Source organism: Erythrolamprus reginae, chromosome 9 (assembly GCF_031021105.1).
Source record: "Erythrolamprus reginae isolate rEryReg1 chromosome 9, rEryReg1.hap1, whole genome shotgun sequence".
NCBI classification, from domain to species: domain Eukaryota; kingdom Metazoa; phylum Chordata; class Lepidosauria; order Squamata; family Dipsadidae; genus Erythrolamprus; species Erythrolamprus reginae.
This window is the reverse complement of record NC_091958.1, coordinates 15,292,516-15,304,536: the sequence shown is the minus strand read 5'-3', so window position 1 is coordinate 15,304,536 and position 12,021 is coordinate 15,292,516.

Here is a 12,021-nt window from a genome sequence, read left to right as displayed (position 1 = left end):
AGAAAGCCTAGAACTACGGCACCTAAAACATGATCTGAGTATTGCCCACAAGATCATATGCTGCAATGTCCTACCGGTCAATGACTACTTCAGCTTCAACTGCAATAACACAAGAGCACGCAACAGATTCAAACTTAATACGAACCGCTCCAAACTTGACTGTAAAAAATATGATTTCAACAATCGAGTTATCGAAGCGTGGAACTCATTACCGGACTCAATTGTGTCAACCCTTAACCCCCAACATTTCTCCCTTAGACTCTCCACGATTGACCTCTCCAGGTTCCTAAGAGGCCAGGCGTACATAAGTGCACTGGAATGCCTTTCGTCCCCTGTCCAATTGTCTTTCCTTTCTTTCACCTATCTTATATATTCTCTCCCTTTCATATATCCTCTCCTCTAAGTTCACTTTCACCCTCATTTATATTACCACATGTCTATTTTTCTTCCTATGTATTTGTGTATTAGATAAATGAATAAATAAAAAAATAAAAATAAACAGGTTCTGCAGTGCTATCTGCTCCCATATAGAATATCTCTGAATCACCTTATACATTCAGCTGCACTGCCTTTTTTTAGTCTTTAAACATAACAATGGTATAATGCATTACCTTGACCTTTTCAGCATATCATTCAATGATTGGGCAGCCCTTCTTCTATTCCTTATGTTAATCCCAGGATCCCACGGGAAATGTGCAAAATGGCAAAGATATTTCAAAAGTGTAAGATAAAAATGCCACAATAATTCATAACTTAAAATTAGCGAAGGGTTTTTATTTTATTTTTAAAAAAATGGTTCCTATTTAAAAATAAGAACCTTGGAAAAGACAAGTGTTTTGTAGCACAATAATTCTGCGATGTAATGGGGGTGAGGTGGATTCCTTCATGTTTTAAGCATGGAAGAGTCTGCTTTCCATTGTCTGCTAAGAAGTGCTAGAGGTACCTGCATATTATAAAACCAAACCATTGATCAAAGTCTGCACAAAAGCCTCGAGTAAACGCACTGGATGATGCTACAGAAACATAAACAGATAAATTGTGCCTTTATTGCAAAAGAAACATTTAGAGGGTGTCAGTTTAAGAATAATGCATAATATGCCAGGTGTTAAAAAATATACTTCAGTGTTCTCCAGGGAAATGTTGTGTAAGAAAGCAAAAAGTGTCAGCTACTTGTGTTCCATGATTAATGAAAAAATAATGGATGGATGGAGGAAGGAAGGAAGGAAGGAAGGAAGGAAGGAAGGAAGGAAGGAAATTCATATTTTGCTCATCTCATGCTTGGTGCCCAAGACAAATTCTTTGTGTGTCCAATCACACTTGGCCAATAAAATTCTATTCCATTCCATTCCATTCCATCCTATCCTATCCTATCTGGGATAGCAAATCTGGGGAACTTATTTCTTTGGATAGAAAAATAAATTTCTATGAATATTAAATTGGTCCCTTTTTTGGTCCTGTGTAATTTATTTGCAACATGCTTGTTACCTGCCAATTCTTTTACCAAATCATGATGTGCTAGGACTGTTTCTCCTAGCTACGATGTTAGAGATCAGCTAGTGATTTAAAAACTTGATCTGAACTGATTGAATCATCAATTTAAAAACCAAGCCTTTTATGAAATGCAGACAAATAAGATGATCTCAGAAGCCTATTGTTTAATGCAGTAAAATGTTTGCTTGAAAATGATATAACTTTAAATTTGAGGCAACAGTCCTGGGTAACTCAGTATAAGGAGCTGCTGAAGGATTGGGGTGTAGCTTTGGAAACTTCCAAATGGGATTACCCAATTCTGTTTTTAATATGTATAGTCAAAGCTAGAGTCTTCCCAGTAGTACAATATGGCTGCCAGAGAACCCTAAGGAAAGCTGAGTGGCAAAGAATTGATGCTTTCTAATTGTGGTGTTGAACAAGACTCTTGAGAGTCCCTTGGACTGCAATGAGATCAGATCAGTCAACCCTAAAGGAAGTCTACCTTGATTATTCTTCAGATCCTGAAGCTGAAAGTCAAATACAGTGATACCTTGTCTTACAAACTTAATTGGTTACGGGACGAGGTTCTTAAGGTGAAAGGTTTGTAAGACAAAACAATGTTTCCCATAGGAATCAATGGAAAAGCGATTAATGCGTGCAAGCCCAAAATTCACCCCTTTTCCCAGCCAAAGCACCCGATTTTGCGCTGCTAGGATTCCCCTGATGTTCCCCTCCATAGGAAACCTCACCTCCGGACCTCTGTGTTTTTGCGATGCTGCGATTTCACTGAGGCTCCCCTCGCTGGGAAACCCCACCTCCAGGCCTCCGTTGCCAGCAAAGCACCCGTTTTTCCCTGCTGGGATTCCCCTGCTGGGATTCCCCTGCAGCATCACAAAAACACGGAAGTCCGGAGGTGGGGTTTCCCATGGAGGGGAGCCTCAGGAGAATCCCAGCAGAGCAAAAACAAGTGCTTCTCTGGCAATGGAAATCCGGAGGTGGGGCATCCCAAGGGCGGTGGCGGATTTGTAAGGTAAAAATAGTTTGTAAGAAGAGGCAAAAAAATCTTAAACCCCGGGTTTGTATCTCGAAAAGTTTATGACGAGGCGTTTGTAAGACGAGGTATCACTGTACTTCGAAAGGACTCAGTGGAAAATACACTGAAGGTAAAAAGAGAAGGAAAGGGCAGAAGATGAGAAGGTAGATGATATCATTGATGCAATAAACATGAATTTGGGCAAACTCCAGGAGACAATGGAGGACATGGAGCCTGGCTTGATATGATCCATGGGGTTATGAAGAGTTGGACACAACTTAGCAACTCAACAATGAACAAAACATGACTGAAAACATGACCAAAGAGCAACCATTTAACTACATTTACATTAACTATATTAACTATATTAATAGTAAAGAAAATCAAACTTCTCTAAAAACACCATGTAAGATATACACTGTATTTTTTAAAAATAACTTTAAAACTCTTCCCTTCTAATAGGAAACCTTTTAAAAAACTTTTAAAATAAGACCATGACATATTGTAATATTTGTACTTCTCATGGGGACAGTATAGGCCATTCTAAAGCTAGATTCCAAATTAAAGCTAGTTTTTGGCATTGGCTACACATAGATTATTTGAAGGCGAAATGTGGCCATCAGGAAAATGTATATCACTAGTCAGGAAGCTTAATGTCTGGCTTCTGACTTGAGTCTACCAACTCAATCAAGTCATGTCATTCTATTTTCTGAAGTGTCAATTAGATCCTGAGCCAAATGTTGTGGTTAGTATATACAGTACCCTTAATTGAAACCATCTGTCACTAGACATACAGTGGGAAGAATTCATTTCATGTCTTTAAGAATTATCTTACCATATCCATAAAAAGTTAGCCTTCTAAGGCATCCTTTACTTTAAAAAATCAGCATTCTGCCAGGAATTAGCCTTTTTTTTGTAAAAAAAAGATAAAAAGGGCTCATCTATCTTCCGAATAGTCCAAATGCATTTTAGTCCCTTAGTTGGTTATGTGAGCTCCCCAGTGAATGTTAAATCTCACTTGTGCAATGACAAATACATGTCAACTATTCTAATGTGACAGGCTTTAAATGTCAGGGTGGTGATAATTTGCCCTTCAGATATTATGTTTTGTCGGTTTCCTTGTATCACATTCTTTAAAAAAAAACACTTTCATATTTTTCCACCGAGAATGATCTTTTCTGAGTACAGAGGTATCTGCGGGAATTTTCAAAAAGCAACATGGCTGTCAAAACCACACAACTTAAGAACTTTCACTTTTTATTTTCATAGGAGAACACACAGGGTTTTTTTTAAAAAAATAAAAAATAAAGATAGCACAATGATGCAGTTGGAGCTTTACATTTTTCCGTATTTGTGTCACACACACGAAGCATAAAAAGATACAACCATTTTGACTGATTTAATTATTCCCAGCTCACATTGAAAAAGGGCCTATGGGTTTGATTCAGTAATGCTGTCCCCCAGGAAGGGGGGGAACCATCGGGGATAGTAAGACTCCGAGTCTTCAGATAGGGGCGGCATACAAATCTAATAAATTATTATTATTATTATTATTATTATTATTATTATTATTATTATCATCAATATCATCATTATCATCATTATCATCATTATCATCATTATCATCATTATCATCATTATCATCATCATCATCATTATCATTATCATTATTATTATTATTATTATTATTATTATTATTATTATTATGCAGCATTTCTTGAATACTTCATAGTTTTTTAAATTGTCCTTCCTTCTCTAGTACCTTAGTATGATCCTTAATTACTTTTAAAATAGGAAATAATTAAATAGTATGTTTTTACCCATAAACACTTTAATCATTTTAATCATTATCTAGACCTGAACTTTTATAGCAATGAAAGAAAACTGAGCTACTTGCCTAATCTGTTATTATATTGAACCTTGTGGGTTCAGTACAAAACCTTAAAATGTTACTGTGCTCTTCAACAAATAATGGTGTCTATCATTGGTCCTTTTTGTGGCTATTCAAATAATGTGACTTAATCCACTGAAAAAAGAGTCTAAGCACCTATTTGAAATCTTATCTTGGTTGGCAAGACACTCCCACTCAGTCACATGACCTTTAAGCCACCCCTGGTCACATGATTGTCAAGTCACTTCCACCTGGTCACATGGCCGGCAAGCCACTCCTACCCGGTCACATGACCATCAAGCCACACCCACAAAATAAGCCATGCCCACAGTGTGCCAGAGAACTTTTTGGCAGCCCTTCATTGGTTTGATCACATAGCCATCATCATCTGTTGGCCATTTATGAGAATTCTGCAGTCCCTGCCTCAGAATTTCATCTTTATATTTTGTTGTTGTTTCTGTTCCTTCATTAGAAGACTAAAATCATATTTAATCACCCTTTATCATTTAAGATATCATGCTGTGTATGAAATGACTTTTCCAGCATCACTTTTTAGAAACAGAAATTTCTAAATTTAAATACGTAGGCAAACAATCAGTCCTCAACAGGTAAACATTGCTCCTTTAAAACAAGATTAATATGTCCCACTACAGTGGTCCCTCGATCATCGCGAGGGTTCCGTTCCAGGACCCCTCGTGATGATCGATTTTTCGCGAAGTAGCGGTGCGGAAGTAAAAACACCATCTGCGCATGCGCAGATGGTGTTTTTACTTCCACCGCCGCTTGCCCTTCGCCCGCCCACCCCGTTCCTCGCGCCTGGGGTTTCCCCGCACGCGTGCTGCCCGCCCGCCCACGCCGTTGCTGGGGCCGCTTCCCAGCTGGGAAGCGGAGCTGGGATGTCCCCAAGCGCGCGCGCGCGTTGCTGGGGCGGCTTCCCAGCTGGGAAGCGGAGCTGGGGTTTCCCCAAGCGTGCGCGCACCGCCCGCCCGCCCACCCCGTTGCTGGGGCCACTTCCCAGCTGGGAAGCGGAGCTGGGATGTCCCCAAGCGCGCGCGCGCGTTGCTGGGGCGGCTTCCCAGCTGGGAAGCAGAGCTGGGGTTTCCCCAAGCGCGCGCGCACCGCCCGCCCACCCACCCCGTTGCTGGGGCCGCTTCCCAGCTGGGAAGCGGAGCTGGGATGTCCCCAAGCGCGCGCGCGTTGCTGGGGCGGCTTCCCAGCTGGGAAGCAGAGCTGGGGTTTCCCCAAGCGCGCGCGCACCGCTCGCCCGCCCACGCCATTGCTGGGGCCACTTCCCAGCTGGGAAGCGGAGCTGGGGTGTCCCCGCGCGTGCCGCCGCCCGCCCACGCCGTTGCTCGCGCCGCCGCTGGGGTCTTACGGGGCAAGAGGGGGAAGACCCAGGGAAGCCGCCCAGCAGCTTATCTGCCCGGGGGGAAACTCCACCATCTACGCATGCGTGGCCATAGAAAAAAAGGCATGCATGCGCAGATGGTGTTATTTACTTCCGGGTTGAAAACTCGCGATATAGCGTTTCGCAATACTCGAGATCGCGAAACTCGAGGGATCACTGTATATGAATCACACGAGCATATTTAAACATATAAAAAATAATAGCCAAATTAACATCTCTTTCTAAAGATTTTTGGACATCACTCAACTTACCAAAGTAAGGAAAAGTTTGTGAGGTTTGTACCCATACCTCCTTCAAAATGCAATCACAATCTCTTGTGTTGGTTCTCAGGAAGTACAGTGGTACCTCTACTTACAAACTTAATTTGTTCTGTGACCAGGTTCTTAAGTAGAAAAGTTTGTAAAAAGAAGCAATTTTTCCCATAAGAATCAATGTAAAAGCAAATAATGTGTGATATTCGGGAAGCCACAAGGAGGGTGGAGGCCCTGTTTTCTCCCAGGAGATTCCTAGAGAGGCCCCACAGAGGCTTCTCCCTGCCTTTTCCGGCCCTGTTTCCTCCCAGGAGATTCTGAGAAAGGCCCCAAGGAGGCTTCTCTCCACCTTTTCCAGCTCTTTTTCCTCCCAGGAGATTCCTAGAGAGGCCCCACGGAGGCTTCTCTCCACCTTTTCCAGCTCTGTTTCCTCCCAGGAGATTCCTAGAGAGGCCCCACGGAGGCTTCTCCCTGCCTTTTCCGGTTACAGTCTCAGAGGCTCAGATTTGTAAGTAGAAAATGGTTCTGGAGAAGAGGCAAAAAAATCTTGAACACCAGTTTCTTATCTAGAACAGTTTGTAAGTAGAGGCGTTTGTAAGTACCACTGTATCTAGTCCAGGAGTGTCAAATAGATGCATCCCGCAGAATGTTTATATCTGACCTGTAAGACTGCCTTGGAAATAATGAATGACCAATCCACAGTGCTTTGCCAGTGAAAACTGGAAGAAGGTTGCAGGAGGCTGTCATGACCCTCCCAAGCTTTGTTTTTGCTGGAAGAGGGTTGCAGGAATTCGTCATTGCCAAAAACTGAGCTTGGGAGCCCATTTTCACTGACAGTGTTCAGGCTACCACAGGTGCAACACGAGTGACACCCACCCACCTGAGGTTAAACACAACCCTGATGTGGCCCTCAACAAAATCGAGGCTGACACCCCTGATCTAGTCCAACTCACTTATTTCAAGAATGTAAACATTATACGTCTTTGGTTTGGTTATTGAAACGGATGTCCAAGTGCTGCCTCTATGTTGCTTGAAGCAGGCGGGATTCCCTTGGGTCCCATTTGTTGGGGGTCAAGGGAAAGGGAGGGTCTTGCCTTCTCTTTCTGCTCGAGATCCCCATGGACAATTGGTGGGCCACTGTATGACACAGAATGCTGGACTCGATGGGCTTTGGCCTGATTCAGCATGGCTCTTTTTATGTTCTTATGGTGCTAACTGTGCAATCTTTTTCATGGACCATAGTGTCCACCACCACTTAAAGTTCTTTTCAGCAATAGTTGGAGGAAAAGAATTCCAGAGGCAGAAAACTCTCCGATGGATGATTGTTCAACCACTAATAGCTTTCAGTGAAAGGGTGAAATACTTTCCAATCATTTGCAACACACAGTCTTTCTATCCACTTAATGTTCACGTTTTCCTTCTACATGTGATTGTGATAAACCGTACTGATCAAATATAGATACCTTAGCCTAACAACACTGCACAATACTTTTTCTAATTGATGCAAACTTGCAGGCATTTCTCTGCCTTCCATAACCTTTCAGTCGAGATCTGTAATGTAGATCTCCAATGTAATTACAAAGCACAAGAAATATTATTAGATCTGTAGATCTGTAATGTAGATCTGTAATATAATTGCAATGCACCGGAAGATCTGTAGATCTGTAATGTAATTGCAATGCACAGGCAATATTATTTCTCTGACAGTTACATTCACCGAATGAAAATTAAACTGAAAAAAGGGAAGGAATATGCTCTTCCGAGGACAATTATAAAAAGAGTGAGCGAAGACTTAATTTTAACCCGCAAGGCAGACCTCTTGATAAACATATTTTTACCCACCATGGTTAGCTAATCCATGATATATTGAATTAACCCAATTGCCTGGCTTCTATAGAAGCTAAATAAGCTGGGCATAATATACTGTCCTTGGCTTGAAGGTTGATATAGATTTTTTTTTCATGTAGGTGGTAGTTGCATCAATTAAAGATTAGGTCAAGATATTGAAACCCCATAATTTCTTCTGAATGTTCTTGTTCTATTCACACACAGGCTTCAGCAAGGGTGGGCTGCTGCCCGGACGGGGGGATGAGGGAAGTGGTGTAGCAAAAATGGAGCCCCACCCCAGAGCACCCAATTTGCCCTGAAAGATGTTGAAATAAAATGCAGGGCGTCCTGCAGAAGCCACACCCACAGTGTGGTAGTAAAAATTTTGTAACCCTTCACTTGTCTATAGCAACATGAAGACAAGGCACTGATACATTTCAATACACACACACACACAAACATTTGCTTGTGTTTGGGTGTTAGTTTGTGTGTTTGTTTGTTTGTTTGTTTGCCTATAAAAACTGTTTGGCAAGTCTGCACTTCTATTTCTACTAGATTTTTCTCATCATTCCTATCACCCGTTTCTTCCCACTTAGGACTGTATGACTATAACTTGCTGCTTGTATTCTTAAGATGTTTATTAATATTGATTGCTTCTTCATTGCTTATTTGACCCCTATGACAATCATTAAGTGTTGTACCTCATGATTCTTGACAAATCTATTTTCTTTTATGTACACTGAAAGCATATGCACCAAGACAAATTCCTTGTGTGTCCAATCACACTTGGCCAATAAAGAATTCTATTCTATTCTATTTTATTCTATTGTATTCTATAGGCCTATTCTATAGGTTCAAACACATATTACCAATAAAATTCTAACCATTTATCTGTGTTTTAATTAACAGCAGATAGATAAGTACGTGGGTAGGTAGAAAATTAGAAGATGATTCATAACAGAGTTTGCTATTTAAGATAGTTATATGAAGGTTGAAGCAACATGACTTTTTCTAGCATTAATGTCTCCTCCACAAACTTTGCCTGTCCTAGCTTACATGGCCTTGTCTCTTATAATTGCCATTTTCACTCTCTAAAATATTTAAAAACACATCATTGCTGTAAAACAACTGCGTGCTTTTAAGCAACTCAAGAAAGGCATGGTATGCCATAAATCTTGCTTGAAGCTTGATCAAAGACAACCTCTATCACTTGAAAAGGCCACTTTATTGGTAGGCATAATATACAGCACTTTTTTGTAAAAAAAAAAAATAGATGCCTTTATTTTTAACTCACCTAAGATTTGAAGCCTGGAAAGCACTTACACTTTAGTCTCTAAATGTCTTGGCGTGGGTATTAAAGAAATCTGGTTCTGCTAAGATCTGGATATCAATTGGAGGTGCAGAGACCTCAATAGCCAGGGTGGCGCAGCAGGTAGAGTGCTGTACTGCAGGCCACTGAAGCTGACTGTAGATCTGAAGGTCAGCTGTTCAAATCTCATCACCGGCTCAAGGTAGACTCAGCCTTCCATCCTTCCGAGGTGGGTAAAATGAGGACCCAGATTGTGCGGGCAATAGCCTAGCTCTGTTAAAAAGTGCTATTGCTGACATGTTGTAAGCCGCCCTGAGTCTAAGGAGAAGGGCAGCATAAAAATCGAATAAATAAATAAATAAATAAATAAATAAATAAATGAATGAATGAATGAATGAATAAATAAATAAATAAATAAATAAATAAATAATAAGTAAATAAGTAAATAAGTAAATAAGTAAAATAAATAAATAGCACAATGAAGGGATTCCAAATTCTGCAAGACTTACTTCTGAAAAATTAATTCAGGACAGATTCAGTCTAGCCTCATCAATCTCCTAGAGCAGGGTTGTCAAACTCACAGCTCCTGTACTGGACACGCCCAGGCCTGGTTTAACGAAGACGGGGCAAAATCCCAATACAGTGGGACCTCTTCCTATGAACGCCTCTACTTATGAACTCTTCTAGATAAGAACCGGGTGTTCAAGATTTTTTTCCTTCTCAAGAACCATTTTCCACTTACAAACCCAAGCCTCTGAAACTGTAACCGGAAAAGGAAGGGAGAAGCCTCCGTGGGGCCTCTCTAGGAATCTCCTGGGAGGAAACAGGACTGGAAAAGGCAGGGAGAAGCCTCTGTGGGGCCTCTCTAGGAATCTCCTGGGAGGAAACAGGACCGGAAAAGGCAGGGAGAAGCCTCTATGGGGCCTCTCTAGGAATCTCCTGGGAGGAAACTGGGCCTCCACCCTCCCTGTGGTTTCCCCAATCACACACATTATTTGCTTTTACATTGATTCCTATGGGAAAAATTGCTTCTTCTTACAAACTTTTCTACTTAAGAACCTGGTCACAGAACAAATTAAGTTTGCGAGTAGAGGTACCACTGTATGTCACATCACGGGGCTGTGACACTGCCATGACAATGCGCGTTTAACACTCCTGCCCTAGAGAATGAAACATGCCCAGTATTTTGTGCTGAAAGGAAGCAGCTTATGACCAATAATATAAAGTGAGGTCAGAGTTGTTTGCAAGGAATCAGGAACAAAATTGCAACATTTGGTGAAACCCCAAATTCTACAACAACAGGCAGAAGCTAAGAAACAGTGGTTGATGCACATCAAAGTTACGTTCTCGGAAGAAGAAAACCAGGTGCATTAATTCAACAGTAATGTTGCTACCTTGAGCAACTGAACTCTTTAACAGAGCAGATGGTGATATAGATATTCCAGGTGGGCAGCTCTTAGATTTTAAAGAGTCTTCACATTTAGCTTCAAGCATTGATTTATGACAGGGATGACTGAGTACCTAAAGTCTGGAGCATCTCACCCTCTGTTTCTAAAATTGGGGAAGAAATATTACAGGGTTCTGACCATTCACTTCCACACCATCCATTTCATCAGAGTCAGAAATTAAAGGCTGAGAGGCTGAGAGTTCCTACAACACACTAGTCTAGAATGTGTTTGGGTTGCGTGTGTTGCAATGAATCCTTTTAGGGTTCTATGTGTCATGTGAACCCAGAAACAGGATTTAATTTAGGAAAGCATTGTTTGTTTGTTTGTTTGTTTATCAGATTTATATGCCGCCCCTCTCCGTAGACTCGGGGCGGCTAACAACAATAATAAGACAATATAAACAAATCTAATATTTAAGTTAATTTAAAAACCCTAATTTAAGAAACCAATCATACATACAGTCATACCATGCATAAATTTTATAAGCCTAGGGGGAAGGAAAAGTCTCAATTCCCCCATGCCTGACGACAGAGGTGGGTTTTAAGGAGCTTACGAAAGGCAAGGAGGGTGGGGGCAACTCTGATAACTGGGGGGAGTTGGTTCCAAAGGATCAGGGCCGCCACAGAGAAGGCTCTTCCCCTGGGTCCTGCCAAACGACATTGTTTAGTTGACAGGCCAACTCTGACCTGACTGGTCGCTGGGATTCATGTGACAGAAGGCGGTCCCGGAGATATTGTTTGTTTGTTTGTGTTTGTTTGTTTAATTTGACTTCAATGCTGCCCAATCCCAAAGGACTCAATACACAATCATGGGCAAAAAAGATGCTAGAGGAGACAATGTTGGGACCTAAGGAAGAGAGGAATAACAACAAGGGGGAGAAAGTGGTGATTAGCACACCCCAAGTATTGCCTCCTAACCCTACTCTATGCCCTTGGGGGAGAAAGAGGCAAAAGATAAAGAAGGAACAGCAATTCTACCTATTTACATGACTAAGCTAGCAAAATGATTGAGCCGGGGTGGCGCAGCAGGTAGAGTGCTGTACTGCAGGCCACTGAAGCTGACTTTGTAGATCTGAAGGTCAGTGGTTCAAATCTCATCACCGGCTCAAGGTTGACTCAGCCTTCCATCCTTCCGAGGTGGGTAAAATGAGGACCCGGATTGTGGGGGCAATAGCCTAGCTCTGTTAAAAAAGTGCTATTGCTAACATGTTGTAAGCCGCCCTGAGTCTAAGGAGAAGGGCGGCATAAAAATCGAATAAATAAATAAACAACTAAGCTAATTACAGAAGGGAAGGAAGGGTGTGGGCCTGTGACATGGGCAATGAGCAACTGTCTTCAATGGGGATTTTAACAGTCTGATGACATTAGTAGAGGACAAATGAAAG